Source organism: Cherax quadricarinatus, chromosome 58 (genome assembly GCF_038502225.1).
Source record: "Cherax quadricarinatus isolate ZL_2023a chromosome 58, ASM3850222v1, whole genome shotgun sequence".
Lineage (NCBI taxonomy): Eukaryota > Metazoa > Arthropoda > Malacostraca > Decapoda > Parastacidae > Cherax > Cherax quadricarinatus.
Genome location: NC_091349.1, coordinates 2,964,496 through 2,987,932, shown reverse-complemented (window position 1 = coordinate 2,987,932; position 23,437 = coordinate 2,964,496). Strand labels below are relative to the sequence as shown.

At 44.2% G+C, this 23,437-nt stretch overlaps 1 long non-coding RNA gene across 1 annotated transcript; it reads right to left on the bottom strand.

Moving 5' to 3' along the window:
- Window positions 1-7,072: 7,072 nt before the first annotated feature.
- On the bottom strand, window positions 7,073-19,894 carry LOC138854404 (uncharacterized). Its single transcript, XR_011393605.1, has 4 exons — window positions 19,788-19,894; window positions 19,578-19,735; window positions 7,623-7,725; window positions 7,073-7,449 (listed from the first exon to the last, which is right to left on the bottom strand). It is a non-coding gene; the product is annotated as an uncharacterized lncRNA (long non-coding RNA).
- Window positions 19,895-23,437: the final 3,543 nt, after the last annotated feature.

Here is a 23,437-nt window from a genome sequence, read left to right as displayed (position 1 = left end):
GAGCACTCTTCCCTCCTTGAAATTGTGTTCTTGCAGGAACACTACATCCACCCTATATTTATACAGAAACATTCGAAACCATTCCTTCTTCACACTATTACACAGTCCATTTACGTTCACAGTCATACACCTAAGGCCTCTTTATAGTTTCCAACCCTTCCTCCTCTCTTCATTCATCCCAGGGCCTCCTGCCCCAGAGCCAGCACAAGGCTTCACACCATCAACCCCTCCCCCTTTTTTGCGATGCCTCTTATCGTGACTGCTTCGACATTGCTCTTCCTTCCTCCCAGACCTCTGCGCCGGCGTCAGGACATCATCTGAGTCTGACGCCGCCGCTCTCTTCCTCGTGATGCCCTCTACATCCATGTTATCTTCTGAGGTTCCCTCACGATGAACCTCAACCTCCACCACGCCCCGTTCCACAGCACACGGCGACAACTCTCTCTTACTAGTTGGCCCGTCAACCCTGCTATGTTTTTTATCCTTACATTCCTCTACAGGCACCGCCGTGTCTCTCACCAGCTCAGGAACAACATCCTCTGCAGGCGGTGTCAATGTCCTTAACACCTCCTGAAGCTCTTCCTCTATAGCCTGCACCTCCTCCTGCACTTGCACTTCTGTACTCGTCCTTTGTGTAGTAACAGATCCTTTTACATCACAGCTTACCTCACACATGCCATTCTCCTCTTTGGAATCCTCCACCTCTTCACTCCACAAGCGCCCAGGCCCTTGCTTGCGCACTGGGCTCTCAACAGCTATCACGCTGGTAACTGGTGCTTCACCAGTTTGCGTTGGCGCCCTCCTCAGCTTCACGCACTCTGCCGCCATATGGTCGTATGCCCCACATATTCTGCACGTACGTCTCTGTCCGGCATACGATACCATAACTTGCGTCCTGAAGTCCTCCAACACGACGTAAGACGGTATGGGATGTCTCAGAGTCATCTTCAGGGAAAAGGTACCCTCCGGACGTCCCATGTAAGCACCTGCCGTCCACTTGCCCTTTTGTGCCAGATGTACGGTTCCATATGTCTCAAAAACACTCCTTATGTCAGCCTCATCTGCCTCAAATGGGACATTACGTATCTTAACCCACGTAAAGTGGCGAGATACGTCGATCAAACGCACCTTCACAGCTGGAGTAGCGTCAAGACTCACGTCTTGGAACCTCGTCACCAAAGACTCATACACGGACGTGGAATTCAGTTTGACGAAGATTCTATAAGCCCCACTCAGGGCTACACCATACACCTCATCGTCCTGGATTCCATAGGTCTCCCTAATGATGGTCGGGAGTAAGACTTGCACTGAAGAGGGTGAAATCGCCCCACGAAGCAGCTCAATACCAATGGTATTTACGCGCCTCCTCACACTCAGCGCCATGTTGATACAAGGTAGCTCGCCTGAACAGCAGAGGGGTGCAGCGCACAACCTCACTCGACCGTGGTCAGGCAGCGAATATTCTGAGGTAGGGTGTTCCAGATTTTAGGGCCTTTGACATACATTGAATTTTTGTAAAGGTTTAGTCGGACACGGGGAATGTCGTAGAGATGTTTGTGTCTGGTGTTATGCCTGTGGGTTCTGTCACAACTATCAAGAAAGCGTTTTAGGTCAAGGTTGATATTGGAGTTTAAGGTCCTGTAGATGTAGATTGCACAGTATTAAGTGTGGATGTACTGAACAGGGAGTAAGTTTAGATTTATGAAGAGTGGGGGTTGGGGGTGTTGCCAGGGATGGGATTTAGTGATTATTCTTACTGCAGCTTTTTGTTGGGTTATTATTGGCTTTAGGTGTGTTGCTGCAGTTGATTCCCAAGCACAAATAGCATAGGTGAGGTATGGATATATAAGAGAATGGTATAGTGTGATAAGGGCAGTTTGCGGCACGTAGTATCGTATCTTGGAGAGGATCCCAACCGGTTTGGATACTTTTTTGGTTATGTGTTGGATATGGGTGCTGAAATTCAGGTTGTTGTCAAGGTATAGGCCTAGGAATTTGCCCTCATTATGTCTGGTAATTAGAGTGTTGTGAAGAGAGAGCTTTAACTACCAATGCCACCTATGTTGCATATGCTTCCTTACACGTGCTGCCCTGTTCACCTAGCAGTAAGTAGGTACCTAGAAGTTAGTTGACTGTTGTGGGTTGCTTCCTGGGAGACAAAATTAAAGGACCACAATGGAAATAAGACAGACAGTCGTAGATGACGCATGGTCTTTATTGGGTCATCCTGGGTTACTAACCCTCCAAGTTAAGAAACCAAACGAAATCCTAACCTAAGAGTAAGGAAAAAGCACGTTCAGACAAACACTTTGCATAATAATGGGCTTTCCTTTTTTGCATGTACTTATCTTAAAGTTTCCCCTTAAAGGCTACCTAAACGTTAACTTTCAAAGAAAATGACACAGTTACTTGAGTAACTAAAATAATTATTTATAAAACTTTTTTTTTTTTTTTTCATTCCTTGAAGTAACTTTATATAGGCACAGATATACATAAACACAATTATCATACATGTGTAAATTATCAAGGATAACTCAAAAAATGTCAGACAAAGTGACTTATTTCCATTGTGGTTGGTACCATGACGGTGCAGCTGAAAATATCATATTTGATATTCAATAGCCTTTTGTAAAGTAAAAGGACACAAGTGCAACTAATGTGACATTTATTGTGGCAACGTTTCGCTCTCCAGGAGCTTTATCAAACTTGATAAAGCTCCTGGAGAGCGAAACGTTGCCACAATAAATGTCACATTAGTTGCACTTGTGTCCTTTTACTTTACATATTGTCGGTAATTCTACCAACTTTATTACAATAGCCTTTTATTCCAAAATCTGAAGATAGCACCAGATTCAGATATTACAAGGACCCTAATGGAAATAAGTCTGACTTTTTTGGGGTTATCCTAGGTAATTTACACATATGTTAAACTATGTGTACCTATACCTAAATAAACTTATTTACTTAGGTAGCAAAAAAGCACAATACCGTGATTGGAACAATACACAAATAATCTGCACATAGGAGAGAGGAGCTTACGACGACGTTTCGGTCCGACTTGGACCATTCCCCTTCTCCCTCTTCCCTCTTCCCTTTTCCTCTTTCTCCTTTGGATTTTCTTTCTTCTGCCTCTGGTGTTTGGTTAGTTATCTTTTCCCCCCTCTGTGCTCTTGTTCATACCCATCGTGAGCCCCTAGCTCCCTTGTGGGCCCCTAGCTCCATTGCAGTGCTCCTCTTAGTCTTTGACTCCACCACTACTACTACTACTAGTCTCGCAAGACCCTATTTCTAGCTCTTATACAATGTCATATGGACCACACTTGCACTGGCCCGGTGGCCTGGTGGCTAAAGCTCCCGCTTCACACACGGAGGGCCCGGGTTCGATTCCCGGAGGGTGGAAACATTTCGACACGTTTCCTTACACCTATTGTCCTGTTCACCTAGCAGAAAATAGGTACCTGGGTGTTAGTCGACTGGTGTGGGTCGCATCCTGGGGGACAAGATTAAGGACCCCAATGGAAATAAGTTAGACAGTCCTCGATGACGCACTGACTTTCTTGGGTGGCTAACCCTCCGGGGTTAAAAATCCGAACGAAATCTTATCTTATCTTATCTTCATGTTACTCTGCCACGACAAGAAGCTGAAAAACTGGCTAAAGATCACCCAGAACAAAATGGTAAGATTCATCCTGGACCTGGATCCAGGAGAGCATGTAGGCCAGGGTAAATTATAACAATTGGATATGTTGAATACTAGTGGTACAATAATCTGCCCTTCATGTAGAGTACTAGTGGTACAATAATCTCCTTCTGCGTGCGTCTAACAGTGACAGTCTGGTTGATCAGACCCTGAGTCACCATGAGGCCTGGTCACAGACCGGGCCGCGGAGGCGTTGACCCCCGAACCCTCTCCAGGTATACTCCAGGTATTCTCATGTAAAGCACTAGTGGTACAATAATAGCGGAGTTCAGCGCCTCTAGTGGTGAGAGTGGTGGCCTTGCGAAAGGTTCCTAGAAGGTGGTGGTGGCATAGATCACAGCCAAGGATTGTGATCTTGGTCATGATTATGACCAGATCTAGTTCATTACCATTGTAACTTGCTCAGCTATCAAAACTTTGGAGTCCAGTCCCTGGACCAATTATGTACCTCTGTAATCTTTTGACTACCGCCCACAGGATGGGTATGGAGTGCATAATAAACATATTAAACTAACTAACTGCCACCTGGGAGTGAACTTATCCTCCCAGATGGTCCATGACCCCCACAGGTTGAGCATTCCACCATGAGTAGTACTGATAGTGATGGTTTAGTAGTGCCATCTAGTGGTGGTGTAGTAGTGCCATCCAGTGGTGGTGTAATAGTGCCATCTAGTGGTGGTAGTGGTGGTGCAGTAGTGCCATCTAGTGGTGGTAGTGGTGGTGTAGTAGTGCCATCTAGTGGTGGTAGTGGTAGTGTAGTAGTGCCATCTAGTGGTGGTAGTGGTAGTGTAGTAGTGCCATCTAGTGGTGGTAGTGGTAGTGTAGTAGTGCCATCTAGTGGTGGTAGTGGTGGTGTAGTAGTGCCATTTAGTGGTAGTAGTGGTGGTGTAGTAGTGTCATCTAGTGGTGGTAGTCAGAGTTAGCCAGGTTATCAGTGATGGTGTTATAGTGAAGGTCAGGACAGTGACCATCCTCAAGATAACTGAAAGTCATTTGAAGTTCAGTTGTCATACAGGAGGGATGTGTTGCTTCTTCTCCTGCCACCCCGCCGGCTTTACCGCTTCATCTTTTTAATACACCTAAATAACTAAGTATTGTCTGGTGACGTATTTGTCAGTACAACAGCAGAGTTGAGCTGCAGCTCCTGGTCCTCTCCAGTTTGGCCACCAAATTATTAATATTTTAATAGTCTTAATTTTCTTTGGGGTCTAATGTCTTGGAGGGGGGCGGGGGTGATTGACCTTAGTAGAAGGGTTTTGATGCGAGGAACTGGAGCTACTCCCCTCCCTCTGATCAAACAATAACTCTCACAGTAGGCGTTACATAACCCATAATGATGTATCCAGTTCTGGGCAATATTTTTCCATTGAAAAGTAACTGAAGTTCTCTTGATCCAAGGAACTTGCGCCTTGTGATCCAGATAGACTTCCATGTAAACAAATTGTTAGTCATTAGGTTTATGTGAAAAAAATATTTAATAAAGAAAAAGATAGCTTTACTTACTATGTTAAACATTAATGAATACGTCAGGCAGCAATATTACTAGTTTATGTACATGGTAATGTTTACCTGTGTGTGTAATGTTCATGGTTATAATGCTTATGTGTTTTGTTTCAGGTGTGGTAACTGAGGATTGCTGCGTCTGGCTGTGTCTGCTGCAACATTGACCAACACGGCAACCTTGACCAGTCTGAGGGGTGGAGACAACCACACTAGTAAATGGTCTGACCCATAACACCTAGTGTTATACCTGGAGAGGGCTACTCCAGGTGGAGATGCAGCAGCTGGAAACGTCGTCAGAGGTGGGCGGGGACTACTTGTAAGGTATTTCCAGGTTGTCATTCCACTAAAGTTTGGTTTTGAAGCAGATAGTAATTGTATTAGGTGGGAAGGTGGTTGGGAGAGTATAGGAAAGATTGTAAGAAATTGATATCAAAAGTAGCTTATTGAGAAGTATTAGCCTATCTCCCGACCAGAGATGAAATCTCAGGCCAGGAAATGAGGTATGTATTCTACAGGTTACTTTGAATGGGGTGAAAATAAAAATTTGAGAAATGAGTTGCAAAGCTTAGAATTGAAGACTAGTTAGATTTTAGGAAGTTTTAGTTAAGTGTAATGTCTTTATTTCGTAGTCTGTACCCGTCCTGCAAGATTGTAGGAAGCAGAGATGAAATGTGTAAGTGATATATATCATGGCTCAGTTGGTAGTGGCGTCAGCTGAAACACCGGGATTCGTTCCCGGGCACAAGTGGGCATGTTCCCTTATATTCATTGGCACTGTTCACATAAGAAAGGAGGAACACTGCAGCAGGCCTACTGGTAGGGGTAGCATCCTGGGGAAATATAAATACCCTAATAAAAATGTCATACTGACTTGTGTAATTGTGTTAATCTACCTGGTTAATAATTATACTAAGAAAGTTTAGTGTGGTGAAGGTAATTGTAGAGGACTTGATGCCGGGTGTAAAGAAAGCCTATTAAATCAGGCATATTCATTATTAAGACAAAGGAGCACCGAAGCAGGCCTATTTGCCCATGTTAGGCAGGTCCAATTCTCAACCACTCGTTTATCTAACCTATTTTTAAAACTGCGCATGACGGGATAAATTTTCTTCGGGCAGAATATATTATAGGCAGAAAAATCAATAATTCCTCAGAAATGTGGAATTAACTACTACCTATTTTCAGTAGGGTTGTAGAGGGCCTGGCCAAGTAATTCTATGGTTTGAAGTCCCAAAAATATTGTGGGTTTAGCGCTTACGACTCCAGAGTCTATTAGTGTGTTTTGGGGGAGCAGCATTTGTTTTGAAATTGGGTTATACAGTTTATATTTACTGAGACTTTGTAGGCTGATTGATCTTACCTAGACGCGTTTGATCTTGCATAGACCCCCTTTAATCTTACGTAGACCCCCCCTTTGATCTTTTACCTCCCTTCATCCCCCCTTGCACCGCCACTGCTCTGCAAATTAGTAAGGCATCTATTCATAATGCGCCCGTTCATGTGTTCATGGATTCTGGTGTGCAAATTAATATCATCAGGTCTAGTTTGTTTAAAGATAAGCAGTTACGACGTGTCGTCCTCGTAGAACCAACTACTGTAACCTCCCTTAGTGGAGTAGCTGGTTATCTTTAAACAAGCTAGACCTGATATTAACTTGCGCACCAGTCCATGAACACATGAACGGGCGCATTATGAATAGATGCTTGCACTAGAGGACCTATCGTTTCATTGGGAGTTATGTGCAAACAGAAAGGTGGGTTGTCCTCGGAGAAGGCATGTTCCACTTCATCCCACCGCTGCCACCATTTGTCGTCGGGGTTCTTTGGAGATTAGATGGATGTAGGTAAACACACTGGTTGGATGGTAACACTATATTGTCAGACTGTAGTAAGGGAGGCCCAGCCTGCCTTGTTGCCTATTGTAGACCTATATGTGGACTGAGGAAGTTAGAGGTACTCATGCACACATGCACATCATGTGACGTCACACAAACTAGCCCCTAGGCCTAGCAAGGGATCGTGTATGTAAAACATATGTTTGGTGCTAACTATGGTACTCAGATAAGCTATACAACACATGTAAGGGGATCAGCAACTATGCTGACAAATGCTCTTAAGTTTATCGAATCTTGTAGGTTGAAGATATTCTGCATGTTGTGGGCAGCTGCTGTGTGGTGAAGGCCGTGTTGTGGGCAGCTGCAAGTCTTCAGAGATGTCATCACCAGCAGCAACACGCCAAAACAATGTCTGCAAAGATTAAAGTATGGACATTACTAGATTATTCATGAACTGCAGTAAGCAATAGTTTGAATTCTTACTATGTATTTAACATTGTAGAAAGAAAAATTGCTAAAATATTTTCAGAGCTGATATATCAGAAATTACCACGAAATTGGAGTAATTAAAGTTTTTTAAATTACCAAAGGTTGATGGAGCTGGAAGTGTTGATGGTGTGGTGGATGGCAAAGGAGTGACTAGTGGCGCCACTATTCTTGACCTCCATGGCTAAATGGCGCCATTGACCTGGAGGAGGGGGGGAGGTGATGTCAGTGGTTGTTTGTGGGGAGGTGGAAGGTCGTTAGGGGAAGGGTCTGGGGTTGGCTGCTGGTGGAGGGGTTTGGGGGTGAGTAGTTAGTTGTTACTGATGGGAGAGTTATGGGGAGGGGGGGGATGGTTGTCATTGGTAATTAGTAAGGGATTAACACAGTCTTGTTATTGTGTGTTAACGTGGCTTGAACCTTGATATTTGTAAAGCCCTGGACACTTGTCCAAAGACACTCGTTTGTCACATATTCGTAATTCTAATGAACAATGTCCATGGACTCGTGTTGAAAACAGTCTCCTTGATGTTGCCCTTACGTATTTGATATCTTTTGTGGGTTTAGTGCTTAATTTTGATAGTAGTAGTAAGCCACAGCACCGTGTCTTCCTCTGCAGATGACACCCGAATTTGCATGAGAATTGTCTGCATCGCTCTTGGGCCGTGTAGACCTGCGCAAACGCACTTCAGTTCCCTGACTGCAGTAGTGGGAGGTGGTGCTTGTCGCGCCTCTGTCGTCAGCCCAGGAGAACTACCATTAGTCAACATGGCGTTCAGTTATAGACGCAGGATCAACACTGTCGGTGTTGAACTTCTCAGTGAGGCAATAACGCCAGCTTCAGCCCAGGTTTTACTACCTAAAATCATCAGAGACACGTGTGGCATTCAGGATGGCGAGTTGTACGGAGTAGCATTGAATGGAGCACGTAGATTTTTAGTGAAACTGCTCTCAGCAACGGTTTACGAGTCGTTGGTCAACCGTTTTCAGGACGTAAGTCTTGATGCAACACCAGCTGTGCGTGTGAGGATGATCGATGAATCCAGACATTATACATGGATTAAACTGCGTAATGTCCCCTTTGAGGCTGATGAGACAGATATCAGAAAAGTTTTTGAGGAATACGGAACTGTTCATTTGGCCCAGCATGGTAAGTGGGTGACGGGTACCTACACAGGTATGCCGGAGGGCACTTTTAACCTAAAAATGACATTGCGACACCCCATACCGTCTTACGTGTACCTAAAGGAATTCAGGACACAGGTCATGGTGTCATACGCCGGGCAAAGGCGTACATGCCAACTATGTGGGGAATATGATCACATAGCGGCGGAGTGTGGGAAGTGGCAACGAGCTCCTGGCCCAGGGGCGGAGACATCTGCTTCTACACCTGGGGAAGCAGGTGATGATCAACGACGTGAAAGAGGGCGTGGTCGTCTATGGAGCGAGATAGTGGATGAGGCGCATAAGGCTGGGGGAGAGGGTGAGGCCCTTGACCAGTTACCTGGCCCAGAGACACTTCCAGTGGATCGGGTTGAGCAAAAAGTACAGGAGGAAGTGTTGGAAATTGAGGAGGAATTAGCCAAGGTTCTGAAGTCCTTGTCACCGCCTGAGGAGGTGGCTGCTCCTGGAAAGGTGGTAGAAGACGAGTTGAAGGCTGTGGTGCATCAACAACAGAACTATTCGGACGACGGGAGTGACAGCGTGACTGAGGTGTCACCGAGATCATTACCACTGTGTACAGTGGAGGTTGAGGTACATTGTGAGGCATCCCCAGACCAAGCCATGGAGGATGTGCCTGTCACAAGAAAGAGAGCCGCTGCGTCGGATTCAGATGATGTCCTAACGCCAGTGCAGCGGACTGGGAAGCAAATATGGGTAGAAGGTGAAGGTAGTGGTGGCCATGACAGGAGGCACCGAAAGAAGGGGGGGGGGAGAGAGGGAAGTGTGCAGGTGACAAGTGGTCCCACACGTTCTGGTGCCCATCGGAAGAGTGAAGAGAGGAGGCAGGGGTGGAAACTTTAATAGGCCTCCGGTGTATGACAGTAAACGTTAATGGTTTGTGTAATAGTGTAAAGAGAGAATGGTTTCGAATGTTTCTGAATAAATTTAGAGTGGATGTTGTATTTCTTCAGGAGCATAATTTTAAGGAGGGTAGGGTGTTGGAGATGGAGGGGTTTCGGGTGGTAACCCTGCCATCTGCCCGTTTGAAAGGAGGGGTGGATACATTAATTAGGGAGGCGAGCCTGTTTATTTTGCAGAGAAGTGAGGGGGGGAGGGGGAGGGTGTTGCGCGTAGATGGTCTGTGGATGGGAAAACGTGTGGCCTTTATTAGCATATATGCACCTGCAGAAAATAATGTACAGGTGAAGCAGGAGTTTGTGTGTGAAGACCTTGTGTTTTTTTTTTCCATGCATTACCGGAGGTGGCAATAGTAGGAGGTGATTGGAACTGCGTCATTAGGAGGGTTGATGTGGAACTGAAAGGGGCAGGTTATGTGTCGGTGGCCCTACGAGATTTATTGAGGGATATTATGTTAAGGAACGCATTCGAGGGGGGGGGGCGTGGGAGACAGAGCATACATTTGTTAGGAGAGGGTATGCAGCGAGGTTAGATAGAGTGCATCTTTCTCACGGGGTTGTAGTGAGATCTTTCAAAACTGTAGAAGTAGCATGGTCGGATCATAGAGCAATGTTGGTGGAGGTTGGGTGGGAGGCGCTTGCGGAAATATACAGGAGTTACTGGAAATTAAATATAAGTGCATTGAGTGATGAGGAGGGGTTAGCGGGATTTTCTGTCCTATGGAAGGAGCTTAGTGAGGAGGCACAGGGAGTGGAAGATGTCGTACAATGGTGGGATTGTGTAGCCAAGGAAAGGATTAGGAAATATTATGTGGGGGTGGGCAAACATATAAATGATTTAAAATATGGCCTTTCAAATTATTTAGAGGACAGGTTAAGGGGCTGTTATGGGAAGGGGGCTGTGGGGGGCAACTATCCTATGGATGAAATTGTCGAGGTCAAGGGGAGACTGAGGGAGTTACAAAATGAGAGGTTTCAAGCGGTAAGGGGGCAGGCAGGGGTAGAGGAGGTGCTTTGGGGAGACAAGCCATCGGCATGTGTGTTGCGACGTCAAAAACAAAGACAGCAGGTTACAGCTATTCCGAGGTTAAAGGTACACGAGATGGCGGGGGGTTATAGAATGGGTCAGGAGATACTAACTACGAAAGGAATGTGTGTGTATGCGGATAAATGGTATGAAGGGTATTGGACAAGTGGGAAGGTGGGGAATGTGGATTTAGAGAAGGTGTGTGAGTATGTGATGTGTAATATAGGGAATAGTGATAGAAAGGCTTTGGGGGGGGGGGTAATAACGGAAGAGGAAATAGAGTTGGCTTTAAGGGGAATGAGGAAGGGCAAAGCACCGGGAATAGACGGTCTCCCGGCTGAATTTTACCTTCAACATTGGGAGGTGATAAGGGGTTTCATGGGTAGGTTATTTAATCAGATGAAGGAGAAGGGTGTGATGGGGGACAAGCAAGCAACAGCAGTTGTAGTGTTGGTCCAGAAGGGTAAGGGGCAGCACACCCTCAAGGAGTACCGTGCCATATCTCTGTTATGTGCTGATTATAAGTTGTTCGCTAAAGTCTTGGGTAATCGGTTTAAATGTGTGGTAGGGAGAGTGGTTTCGAAAATGCAGTATGGTTTGCCTGGAAGGTCGATAATTGAGGGTCATGGAATACTGAAGTTTTGTGGAGTCAAAAGGGGAGGGAGAGAGGGCAGCGTTGTTGGCCTTAGACTGGCAGGGGGCCTATGACAGGGTGGAAAGGGGAGCATTGGAAGCTATACTTAGGAGGTAGGGTTATGGGGAAGAAATAGTTAATTGGGTAACCACGTTGTACAATGGAGCTAAGATGAGGGTACAGATTAATGGATGCTTGGGGGAGGAGATTGTAATGGGGAGGGGACTTAGGCAGGGGTGTCCCATGTCACAAATGTTGTTTGCGTGCATTCAGGACCCCTTCTATAGAATGGTTGAAAGTTGTGTATGTGACAGGAGTGGAGGTGTGGGGGAGGTCGGGAAAGTGTGGCCTGGAATAATAGGATATGTAGACGATACAACAGTCCTGGTTCGAGAGGGGATGGCGTTGGGTGTTTTGGATGATGATGTGCAACAGTTCGGAAATGCAACAGGGATGCAGGTAAATAGAGAGAAGTCAATGATCATGGGGTTGGGTGATTGGGTGGAGGGGGGGAGGAGATGTAACGTTGTGAGGAAACAAATGGTGTCTTTAAAAATTTGTGGTATCACCTATAAGGATGACTTGGATGCTGCTCGAGAGGAAAACTCGAATAGATTAATGGAAAGGATTCAGGGGCATCTGGGTGCATTGCGACCTCATCATCTGACTCTCGTGCAACGAGTGATTGTTATAAATGTATTATTGTATAGTAAGGTTTGGCATGTAGCAGCCGTGTTCCCATTAACAGGGACGGCGATTGTGGGAATTCTGAGACGAGTGTTTAACTTTTTGTGGGGTTCAAGGTGCGATTGGCTGAGGAGAGAGGTTGTAATGTTACCTGTGCGCCAGGGTGGGTTGGGGTTGATGGATCTGAGGAGGAGGATTAAATGTGTGTTTCTTAAATGGGAGGTTTTGCGTGAAGGTGTGAGTGGAGGGCAGCTGGGAAAAGTACATGATAGGTTGGGTAAGTTGTATGGTGGTGTGGAGTTGAGGGAATGTGAAACTGTTTTGAGGACTTTGATGTTGGTTAGAGAACCCAGGAAAATTCGAGTAGGGGTTTTGTGTAGGCTGCTTGAAGAAAGGATTGTTGTACCAGTTGAGGGATTGTTCCCCATGTACGCATGGAAGAGTATTTGGTATAGGTTTAGCAAGTTGAAGTTAAAGCCTAGGGTAAGGGAGGTAACGTATCGTTTTCTGCATGGCATACTACCGTCGGGGGAGGTACTAAGAACCAGAGGGGTAATTGTGGGCGGAAGGTGTGGAATCTGTGGGGAGGATGAGACGGCGTTCCATGCAGTATACTTTTGTGGGGGACTGGAGGGTGTTAGGTATTGGTTAAGTAGGGTTGTACAGGGGGTGGGGGGCCGAGGGGTGTCGGTTCTGCGTGCACTAAGCCTAGATGTGGGAGGGTTCGATGAGAGTGTTATAAGAGCTTTGGATTATATAATAGTGGATTATATATATATATCGTGGGTGATGAGGGGGAGGGGGGATTGTGAGGTGCAGAGGTGGGTACTAGCGGTAACGGTTTATCGTACGATGTGTCGTAATAGAGAACTGTATGGGAGGAGGTGGGAGAAGGATTTTTCGGAAGGGTATAGAATGTTAACGTTAGGGTTTCTCATGAATCTACGACTTGGGCTGAGTGAGTAAGGGGGGGGTTTGGGGATTACATACGAGAAGGGGGATTTCAGGGGGACACAGCGGGGTCGCCTCCTGGGGAGGGGTGAGAGTAAGGTGTATGTGGGTATAGAAGGTGTAGATGTGTGGCATAAGTGTATGTAGCATGCAAGTGGGCACAGAAAACAAAGGTGATATCAAGTAATTACGTAGTAACGAATGGAGAATTCTGTGTTTGATGTGTCGGGGTCATGACCTTCTTCATGTATTAAGTGTGAATGGTGTCAAGATTATAGGTGTAAGACCTTGAAGAGCTTTTGGGCTTATGTAGAGTGTGCGTTTATAGCCTTTATTGGGCATATTTCATGTGCGATAATCGTATCGCAATGAGAGGTTATTTAAATTATGTTGTTTGTGTTTAGTGTCGGGGGTTTTAGCGAGTGTACTGACTTTATTTTAGCATTATATAATGTGCTCATCCAGTTGATGAGAGATGGAACGCTAATGACTTCCATAAATTTGTAATGCCTCGTTAAAAATTTGTAATGGGAGAGTATGGTTTAGTCTCTTACTTTATATAATGTGCTCAGCCGCTGGAAGAGGCTGTATTAATATTTAGAAATATTTATTAATATTTATTTAGTATAAGTGTGAGGCTTAGGATTTTCATTTTTTTTCAATGCTTAAAGAGGGATTGTAGTGAGGCAGGTATGTATGTTTTTAGGTAATTCTTATTGTATTGGAGGTTAATTTTGGGAAGTGCATGTATTTTATTTTTTTTAACTGAGATTGTGATGTAGGTCATTCCTCTGATTATCTACTGTGAAGGTTGTGAACCTTTGTCATATGTCAGTCATAGTATGTTAACTATACAAATCTGAAAGGTTTATATAGTTTATATTTTATATAGTTTATATAGTTATATAGTTTATATTGTTTATATTATAGTATGTTATATGGAAAAATTTGTGAGTGTATATGGGTAACCTCTTTTATGTCAATGACAATGTGTTGTTAAAACTTGTTAGTGTATGTTGTGTAGGATTGTTAGTGTATGTTGTGTAGCATTGTTAGTGTATGTTGTGTAGGATTGTTAGTGTATGTTGTGTAGGATTGAGGATCCTACTGTACCCATTTTATATCTTTTTATTTAATATTAAGCTGTAAAGTTTTTAAATAAAATAAAAAAAAAAAAAATTGCATGACAGTGTCCTCCAATGAGGACACTGCAAGACTCCAGGCGGATATCAACCAAATCTTTAAATGGGCAGCAGAAAACAATATGAAGTTCATTGATGAAAAATTTCAACTACGATATGGAAAACATGAGGAAATTAAAACTATATCGGAGTATAAAGCAAATTCCAATCACACATTAGAACGAAAAGCTAATGTACAAGACCTGGGAGTGATGTCAGAGGATCTCACCTTAAAAGACAATATTGTATCAATCGTATCTGCTAGAAAAATGACAGGATGGATAATGAGAACCTTCAAAACTAGGGATGCTAGGCCCCTGATGACACTCTTTAGGTCGCTTGTTCTATCTAGGCTGGAATATTGCTGCACAGTAACAACCTTTCAAGGCAGGTGAAATTGCTGACCCAGAAAATGTACAGAGAACCTTCACGGCACACACAACTGCGATAAAACACCTCAGTTACTGGGAATGCTTGAAGTTCCTCGACCTGTACTCCCTAGAACGCAGGCGGGAGAGATACATGATTATATACACTTGGAAAATCCTAGAGGGACTAGTACCAAACTCGCACACGAAAATCACTCCCTATGAAAACCAAAGACTCGGCAGACGAATTCTACCTCTACCACTAGCTCTCTTCTTTCTTTCCTACTACCTCTCTTGTCCCGTCCCTGTCTGCTGGCTAATATATACTCCCTCCTCTCCTTTTTGTGAGTGTGACTTTGTAAATGGTCCAAGCCGGATCGAAACGTCGTCAGCTCATCTCTCCAATGCGCAGGTTATTTGTGTGTTATTTACTTAGCCCTAAGTGGTGGCTCCTTCGACTTTCACATAGTGTCCTGGTTTGATCTCTGTACCAGTGGAAACTTTTATCTTTCTTTTCACCTGTTGTCCCTAAGGCTGGAGTTATGTATAAACTGATTAAGCTGCCGCTTATGGCTTCACGATTCTATGAGGCTAAGAGAGAGAGAGAGAAAAAAAATTTTGTTCGGATTTTTAACCCTGGCGGGTTAGCCACCCAAGCTAACCCAAGAAAGTCAATGCGTGATCGAGGACTGTCTTATTTCCATTGGGATCCTTAAATCTTGTATCCCCAGGATGCCACCCACACCAGTCGACTAACACCCAGGTACCTACTTGCTAGGTGAACTTGGACAGCAGGTGTAGGAAACACGCCCAATGTTTCCACCCTTGCCGGGGATCGAACCATGGACACTCAATGTGCGAGGTGAGTGTTGTCTACCACGGCACGGGGCACAAATGTTTTTGCCTCTAACCGTTGCACATTTCTACCATTACCTATATCGACTTGAGACTTTTGGGAGACTACATTTCTTAAGAGCTCGAAGGCCACACACTGGTCTAGGATGCCGCTGTTCATCTATCAGTAAGTAGTAATCTGAGTGTTAGCAGACTGTTGTGAATGGCGCCGTGGGGAAGAGAATCAGAGAAACCCAATGAAATAAGCCGCACTAATTGGCTTTCATGGACTAACTTGGGTTACTAATTCCAGTTGTCTGCCTGGCTGCGAGAGACATGCATCTGTAGCACCATTAACAGACGAAGGATCGAGTCTCCACCATTCTCTGCGTTAAATGACTCGCAAAGATTTAACGTTTTATGTGGCATGCACCGAGTGCAATGTGGCAGATGAAACTAATCCAGCGCTCTATTTAGGAGCATCCGTATTGTATTCGGTGTGAAACAAAAGCACTCTCCTGCGTGTCATCTTAGCTTGCCAAGAGTGTGCCCCCTTCCTGGCACTGGGACTGTCTGACGTTTCAGAGATATGGTTATAGTAAATAAGTTTATTTAGGTACATGTACACTGAAGTATAATTATAGTGTTTAAATTACCCGGGATAACCCCAAAAAAGTAAGATAAAATGACTTATTTCTACTGGGGGTCTGTGACGGTCTGAATGAGGGTACCTTGTATCTAGAAACAGTCCAGACCCTCTCCTCTCTCTGCCTGGCTAAAAACATACTAGATGTGTCTTTCTGTATGGATGTGTTAAATCTATAGCATGCTCATTACCTCCTAAATTATTTATTTACACATGAATTTACAGACCAAGAGTTGTTATCCTATCTCGACTCATTTCAAAACCCAGCCTTATCTAAGGCTGCGACTTACAACAGTTAATTAATACCCAGGTACCTACTTACTGCTAAGTTAACAGGGGCAACAAGAATGGAAAACATATCCAACGTTTCCAGCTGTGCCAGGGGATCGAACCACGGACCCTTAATATGTGAGCTGAGGGCGCCACCAACTTGTCCCTTAACTCTGTACACAGTTGTAAATACTTTATACATATGCTCATGGTGGTTGGAATATATGTCGAACCAAAACTTATTACGAACGCAGGTAGCAAATTCAAGGCGTGTTGTACGTGTCCGTAGCTAGTCACCAGCCAAAGGCAACCTGGCATGTATTACACAAAATGTGCATCATAAACGGTATGTCTCACACAAGGTATGTATTACACGAGGTATAAAAGGGACACTTGCCGGCGGGTGGTCAACGAAGACCCGCTCGCCGGCAGGTATATCACACAATTCATGTATCACATGGAATTTACAGGAGAGGTAAATTGGATTGAAGAGGCTGATTACCACTTAATTACTGCTGTTACTATCGTAACTGCTCTTGTTAGCCCACTCACTCAGCTGTGTATCACTGGTTCTTCTTTTATGAAACCTTTGGGATAAAACTTGTGCCACTAACAGGCTGGTGGCAGCGAGCACCAGCAGCCTAGTGGATATCAGACCAGGAACCAGGTCAAGCCTGGGACCGGGATGCGGGGGCATTGACTACAGGTGACGTGGACTTGACATATGAAGTGATTTCAGTGTGCAGGTTTGGAACCAATCCCTCTAGAATCCTCCAGGTGTAAACTCTGATGCATCTTGCTTGCCTACTTTCCAAAGTACAGTTCGAGGGACTTAAAACGTTCTATGTAATTTAAGTGCTTGACTGAATTTATATGAGCAATGAATTTTCTCTGCACAGTCTCCATTTCGGAAATTTCGCCTGCCTTGATGGGAGCCGTAAGTATACAGCCATATTCTAGCCTAGGGAGAACAAGTGACTTAACCCTTTACCAGGCCTGGGAAAGAGTTAAGGGTAACATTAACGTGGCATTTCTTAGTTTGAAAGTTCTAGTTATCCATCCAGCAATTTTCATTGCGGTTGCAATATTATTATGATCTTTGAATGTGAGAACTGACATTATCACTCCCAAGTCTCTCACATTAAACTTCCTTTCTGTCCAGAGATTTAAATTTGTTTTGTTCTCCAGTCTCGGTTTTATTTCCTTTTTTTTCATATAGTAGCATCCGAAAGTTGTCTTCATTGAACATCATATTGATGTCAGTTTCCCTCTGGAAGACTTAGTTTGCATCAGCCTTAAGGTTTGCCGTGTTTGCCGTGGATGACACTCTTACGAATTTCTAGTATCATCTGCGTTATTATTATTATAATCATAACCAAGCGCTAAACCCGTAAGGAATAACGTCTGCAAAGGATTATACAGGGCTATGATTCATGTCTCAATGTCTCGGAAATGAGAATGAGAAAAAAAAAAGCGGGGCGAGCACAGTGCCTTCAGGACAACTTTCACCGTTTAATATAACTCGTTGGATTCAATTTGTTACGAAGCTAAATACCTATCTGCCTTATGCACGCATTCTGTGTTATTACCCCATGGTTGTACTTGTTAAAGCCCTTGTGGTTTAGCGCTTCTTTTCGATTATAATAATAATGTACTTGTTAAAGTCAGTGTGTACACTACATCAGCATTTTTTGTCTTATAAGACCATGTCATAAACATTTAGCAATTGTGAATCCCTCGTGTCCTGAGTTTTGCAACTGTTTCGAGTCCAGGTCCCCTCAAGGAAGGTTCCTTGATGTTGGTGAGGGGCTCTTGATTTAGGGAATTGGATTTGTGCTCCAGTTCCCCGAATTAAGCCTGAATGCCTTCCACATCCCCCCCCCCCAGGCGCTGTGTAATCCTCTGGGTTTAGCGCTTCCCCCTTGATTATAATAATAATAATTCGAGTCCAGGTGATTGGCAATCTTGCTTCTTAAAAACCCTTTCGAATATTTTGATAACATAGGAGGTCAGCATTATTTGTTTATACATTTTTGCATTTGTATTAATGTTGGTAGAATTATCGACAATATGTTAGGTAAAAGGACACACATTAGTTGCACTTAACATTTTATTGTGGCAGCGTTTCGCTCTCTAGGAGCTTCATCAAGGCGGCTTAAAGCTCCTGGAGAACGAAACGTTGCCACAATAAAATGCCACATTAGTTGCCCTTGTGTCCTTTTACTACATAACATTTTTGCAGTTGCTTTTTATGCACCTTTGTGAACTATGTGGCTTTTAATGACTGCCGGATGTCATCTGTGTCCAGACTGTTTGTAAGAAACGAGTTAGTGGTATTTTTTTTGGTAATTCTTGATGAATACAAAATTACACGAGTCAGGGCTGGGGCGGAGTGTATGGAGGTACGGTGGCGGTCAGCACGTGAGGGAGGGGCTCCAAGTTAGACCGAAACGTCGTCATAAGCATCAGTCTATGTGCGGGTTATTTGTGTATTGTTCAGGTCCCGGTCTGTCCATATTTATTTTTTTTTGGGGGGGGGGGGGGGTTGGAGGGAGGAAGGTGGTGAGGAAGGAAAGCACTGCCACCTCGCTCTCAGTGCTCGCTCGTAACTGGTCGGGTAAGGTAGCAATGAGAGAGGTGTGCTGCTTCCACACACTCACCCATCCCACCACGAGGACCCCACCTGCCGTAACTCACCCACCCACCACCGGGACACTACCTGCCTTGGCACACCCACAACCAAGAGACTAACTAACCTTGGCCACCAACCCACCCACCACCAGGGCTCCGCCTGTATTGGCCCACCTTCCACCCACAACTCCGTTACGTCTCGCACTTGGGAATCTTCAAGTGAACAATATTGAACTGTTTTCGTGTTGGTAGTGTGACAATACCAGCCAGCGACCTGGACTGTCTACGAGTCATCATCTCATGTTGTATCAAGTAATATGACATTATCTGTCTGATAGAAAACAAATTTGCCTTCAGTGACTACTTTCACTAGCTGGGACATTTTTTTTTTCATATAAAATATTGTTTTGCTCCTAATTTCCCCTTGAAATACAGTTTATAGAGCAAATTTGATTTTATAATAACTAACGTGTCACTAACGGTGTAGTGAAGGGAAGACAAACATTGCATTTGCCAAGCTTTGATCAGCGATGAAGTCTTTCCTTTGTATTTATAAATTAAAAACATGTGGCGTGCTCTAAACACACGTAGTGAAGACTCGATCCTCCGTCCCAAAATCACGTAATAGACACGATATAAAACTATTTCCTCCCAAAGTCTGGTCCGCGAGTAGCCTCGCCAGGAGTGCTGTTGCTGGTAATGGTGAAAGTTTGCACTTGCTTCCTGCATGACCTGATCACCACTCACCTAGCCTTCTTCACCAGCAGGTTACAGGTCCCAGCAACACGTAAACACCAAGCTACAGGTTCCAACATCACGGAGCACCAGGCTGTAGGCTCCACCTGGAACAGCAGCACGGAGCACCAGGTGATAGTTTCCAGCAACAGGAAAATCAGTATACAGGCCTCAGCCACACGGAGCACCAGTTTCCAGCAACAGGAAAATCAGTATACAGGCCTCAGCCACACGGAGCACCGAATTGAAGGTCCCAGCCACATGGTTCAACAGGTTACAGCCTCCACCAGCACGGAACACCAAGTTAGCATCACGAAAGCTCCCTGCTGGTGGGTGAAGCTAGCTTGGAGTGGTCGCTGGGTGAGTATTATGGCAAAAAAAAAGTCGTTGTGGTAGCTAATGTCAGTGTATTAGGATGGTTGTGGTGTAGTGGTGGTAGGATGGAATATGGTAGTTGCCAGAATATAAAAAGTCTTGTGAGGAGTATCTACATTCACATGGCATACGAGAGTGAGCTTTTGACTTAATTGTTTATAAAAAATGAATATCACTTTACCAGGTAATCCCAAGTGTACATAATTTACCTTAACTGAATCCCTATAACAAGTAGAATTTAGTCACAATACTGTGGCTGGAACATTTCACAAATAACCCACACTCACGTTCTGTAGGTTAATCGTAAATATATCCATAACAATGTTAAAAATCTTGTGCAGTAAATATGAATATATCATGTTATTTATCCCATCTGGTTTTAATGTAATCATAATCCACCCTATTATATTCCTATCTTTTATTTCTTTAAAGGTCGCCTAGCAGAATTATTCCCAAATCTTTTGCCTAGTTTCACCCTTACGGGTTTTGTTTTCCGCACATGACACGAGGCTGCGTCATGATGCTGTCTGTATAATGATGACGAACAGGTAAGGTGTCAGGATCCTTCATGATGCTGATTTTTTTTAATTGGCGAGGCTAAGTAGCGTATGATTAACTGTACACAAGACTGACAAGTTTATGAACGAGAGAGATGCCATACCTGGGTATACACAAGAAGACAAGAAAGGAGGAATACTGCGATAGGCCTACTGGCCCATGTTAGGCAGGTTTACCTCACAAATTCTTGTACCCATCCAACCTAGTTTGAATACTTTGAAGTTTGTTCTACTCGTATACAACCCTGCTGCTAAATCGGTGTTTTCCAACATTTTCTAAATCTAAATTTATCAAACTTGAACATTGCTACGTGTCCACTCTTCATTGGCTGTTTTCATCGTGCTATTTATTCCCTTTTTTTCATCTGTACACATCAGTCATAGCCCTTCTATTTCTAAGTTTTTCTAAATAGTGCAAGTTCACTGCCTTCATCCTGTTTATAGTAAGAAAGATTTCTGATACAGGGAATCCTCTTCGTCATCCTTGTCTGTATAAAAGAAGAAATACAACGATACCCACAATAAGATGAAAGACATCTTAATTTGAAGCGGTTTCTCTGTATTTTATCCAGAGCATTTATGCTCATTTTGCAATATGGAGACCAGAACTGAGCAGCATTATTTAAATAAGACTTTACCAAGGATACGAAAGTTGAAGTATAACCTGAGGACTTCAATTATTTTATACTTCTTAATATGAAACCAGGAATTCTAGAAGCTTTATTGCGAACGCTTATGCACAGTTGTCTTGCCTCTAGATTACTGCTAACCAGAACTCCTAGATCAAAATTTTTTGGTATTCAGTTTGATCTTGATCTACATTTAATTTCTAGGTGCCATGGTTATTTTCTTTTTCCCAGGAATAAGAGCCTTACATTTGTCAACATTAACCTGTATCTGCCACTTCTCCGACCACAACATCAACCTATTTAGGTCATTTTGTAGTTCTGATGATGACACTGTCATCGGCAAACTTGCTTATATCACAATTTATTCCTTCATCTAAGTCGTTCATGTATATTGTGATCAACAAAGGGCCCAATACTGAACCCTGTGGAACACCACCGGTAAAGGCTCCCCACTCTTGATTTCTTGTAATTTATGGAAACTCACTTACTGGTCAACCATATCGTGATTCAGGAGATAATCTCTCCACATGTTTCGTGTGCTGCTACTTAGCAGCCTCCTGTGTGGAACTATTAAAGACCTTTCTGAACTATATATACAAAATATCGTATTCTTTATCCTGGTCTACTGATTCAAATACCATGGTAAAAAAAAATAGTAAATTTGTAAGGCAGGAACTCCCCTTCGTAAAACATCGCCGAGAGTCATTGATTACATTATATTTTTCGAGATAACTTGGAATCTCGTCAGCAGTTATTAATTCCACCAGCTTTCCTGCAATTGAAGTAAAGCTAATTAGTCAACAGTTTGAAGCTAACGACCTATCTCCCGATTTGTAAACAGATATCACATTTACCGTTTTCCACTTATCTCGTACAATACCCGTTTGTAGTGATTGTTAATGGTTTACTAAGTTCCCTCATACATTCGTTTATAACTCTTGAAAACAGCTCGTCAAGGCCTAGTATCTTCATTTCTGAAACGTATCGCCTGCAAAGCAGGCTTCTTCAGTCGAACAGAGGTGACAATGAAACAACAGGCAGTTGAAGTGAAGAGGTAAATTTAAGGTATTTAGCCCTTTAGCCTTGATTCAGGGTGATCAGACAGACCTTGATAAAGTTCAGCCCCTTAACCTTCATAGGGGTTCAGGCCCTTAGCCATATATGAGGATGTAAAACAGTAAATGTGTCCGGCCTACAAGTGTACACCTGTCAATTATTATTATTTTTATGATCTTGTTATAACTGACGAATGCCGAATTTATCTACTGGACCTGTTCTACCTATTAACGTCCTCTTACAGCCTGAGTGACGAGGCAGGCAGCAACAGCGTGGTTGATAAGCGGTCACCTGGTTTAAGTCTGGCCGTAGGCAGGTTACCAGTGTGCAAAAAGCCTGCTGGACCACCTCCAGTTACATTACTGTTAGAAGTACCCCTACTCCCGTCTCCAGGAAGTGCCTGTAAGTGTGCTAGGGGAAGTGCCTGTATGTGCGCTAGGGGAAGTGCCTGTAAGTGCACTAGGGGAAGTGCTTGTAAGCGCGCTAGGGGAAGTGCCTGTAAGTGCGCTAGGGGAAGTGCTTGTAAGTGCGCTAGGGGAAGTGCCTGCAAGTGCTCTAGGGGAAGTGCCTGTAAGTGCGCTCCAAGAAGTGCCTGTAAGTGCGCTACAGGAAGTGCCTGTAAGTGCGCTACAGGAAGTGCCTGTAAGTGCGCTACAAGAAGTGCCTGTAAGTGCGCTACAGGAAGTGCCTGTAAGTGCACTCCAAGAAGTGCCTGTGAGTGCGCTACAGGAAGTGCCTGTAAGTGCGCTACAGGAAGTGCCTGTAAGTGCGCTCCAAGAAGTGCCTGTAAGTGCGCTACAGGAAGTGCCTGTAAGTGCGCTACAGGAAGTGCCTGTAAGTGCGCTCCAAGAAGTGCCTGTAAGTGCGCTACAGGAAGTGCCTGTAAGTGCGCTCCAAGAAGTGCCTGTAAGTGCGCTACAGGAAGTGCCTGTAAGTGCGCTCCAAGAAGTGCCTGTAAGTGCGCTACAGGAAGTGCCTGTAAGTGCGCTCCAAGAAGTGCCTGTAAGTGCGCTACAGGAAGTGCCTGTAAGTGCGCTACAGGAAGTGCCTGTAAGTGCGCTACAGGAAGTGCCTGTAAGTGCGCTACAGGAAGTGCCTGTAAGTGCGCTCCAAGAAGTGCCTGTAAGTGCGCTCCAAGAAGTGCCTGTAAGTGCGCTCCAAGAAGTGCCTGTAAGTGCGCTCCAAGAAGTGCCTGTAAGTGCGCTACAGGAAGTGCCTGTAAGTGCGCTACAGGAAGTGCCTGTAAGTGCGCTAC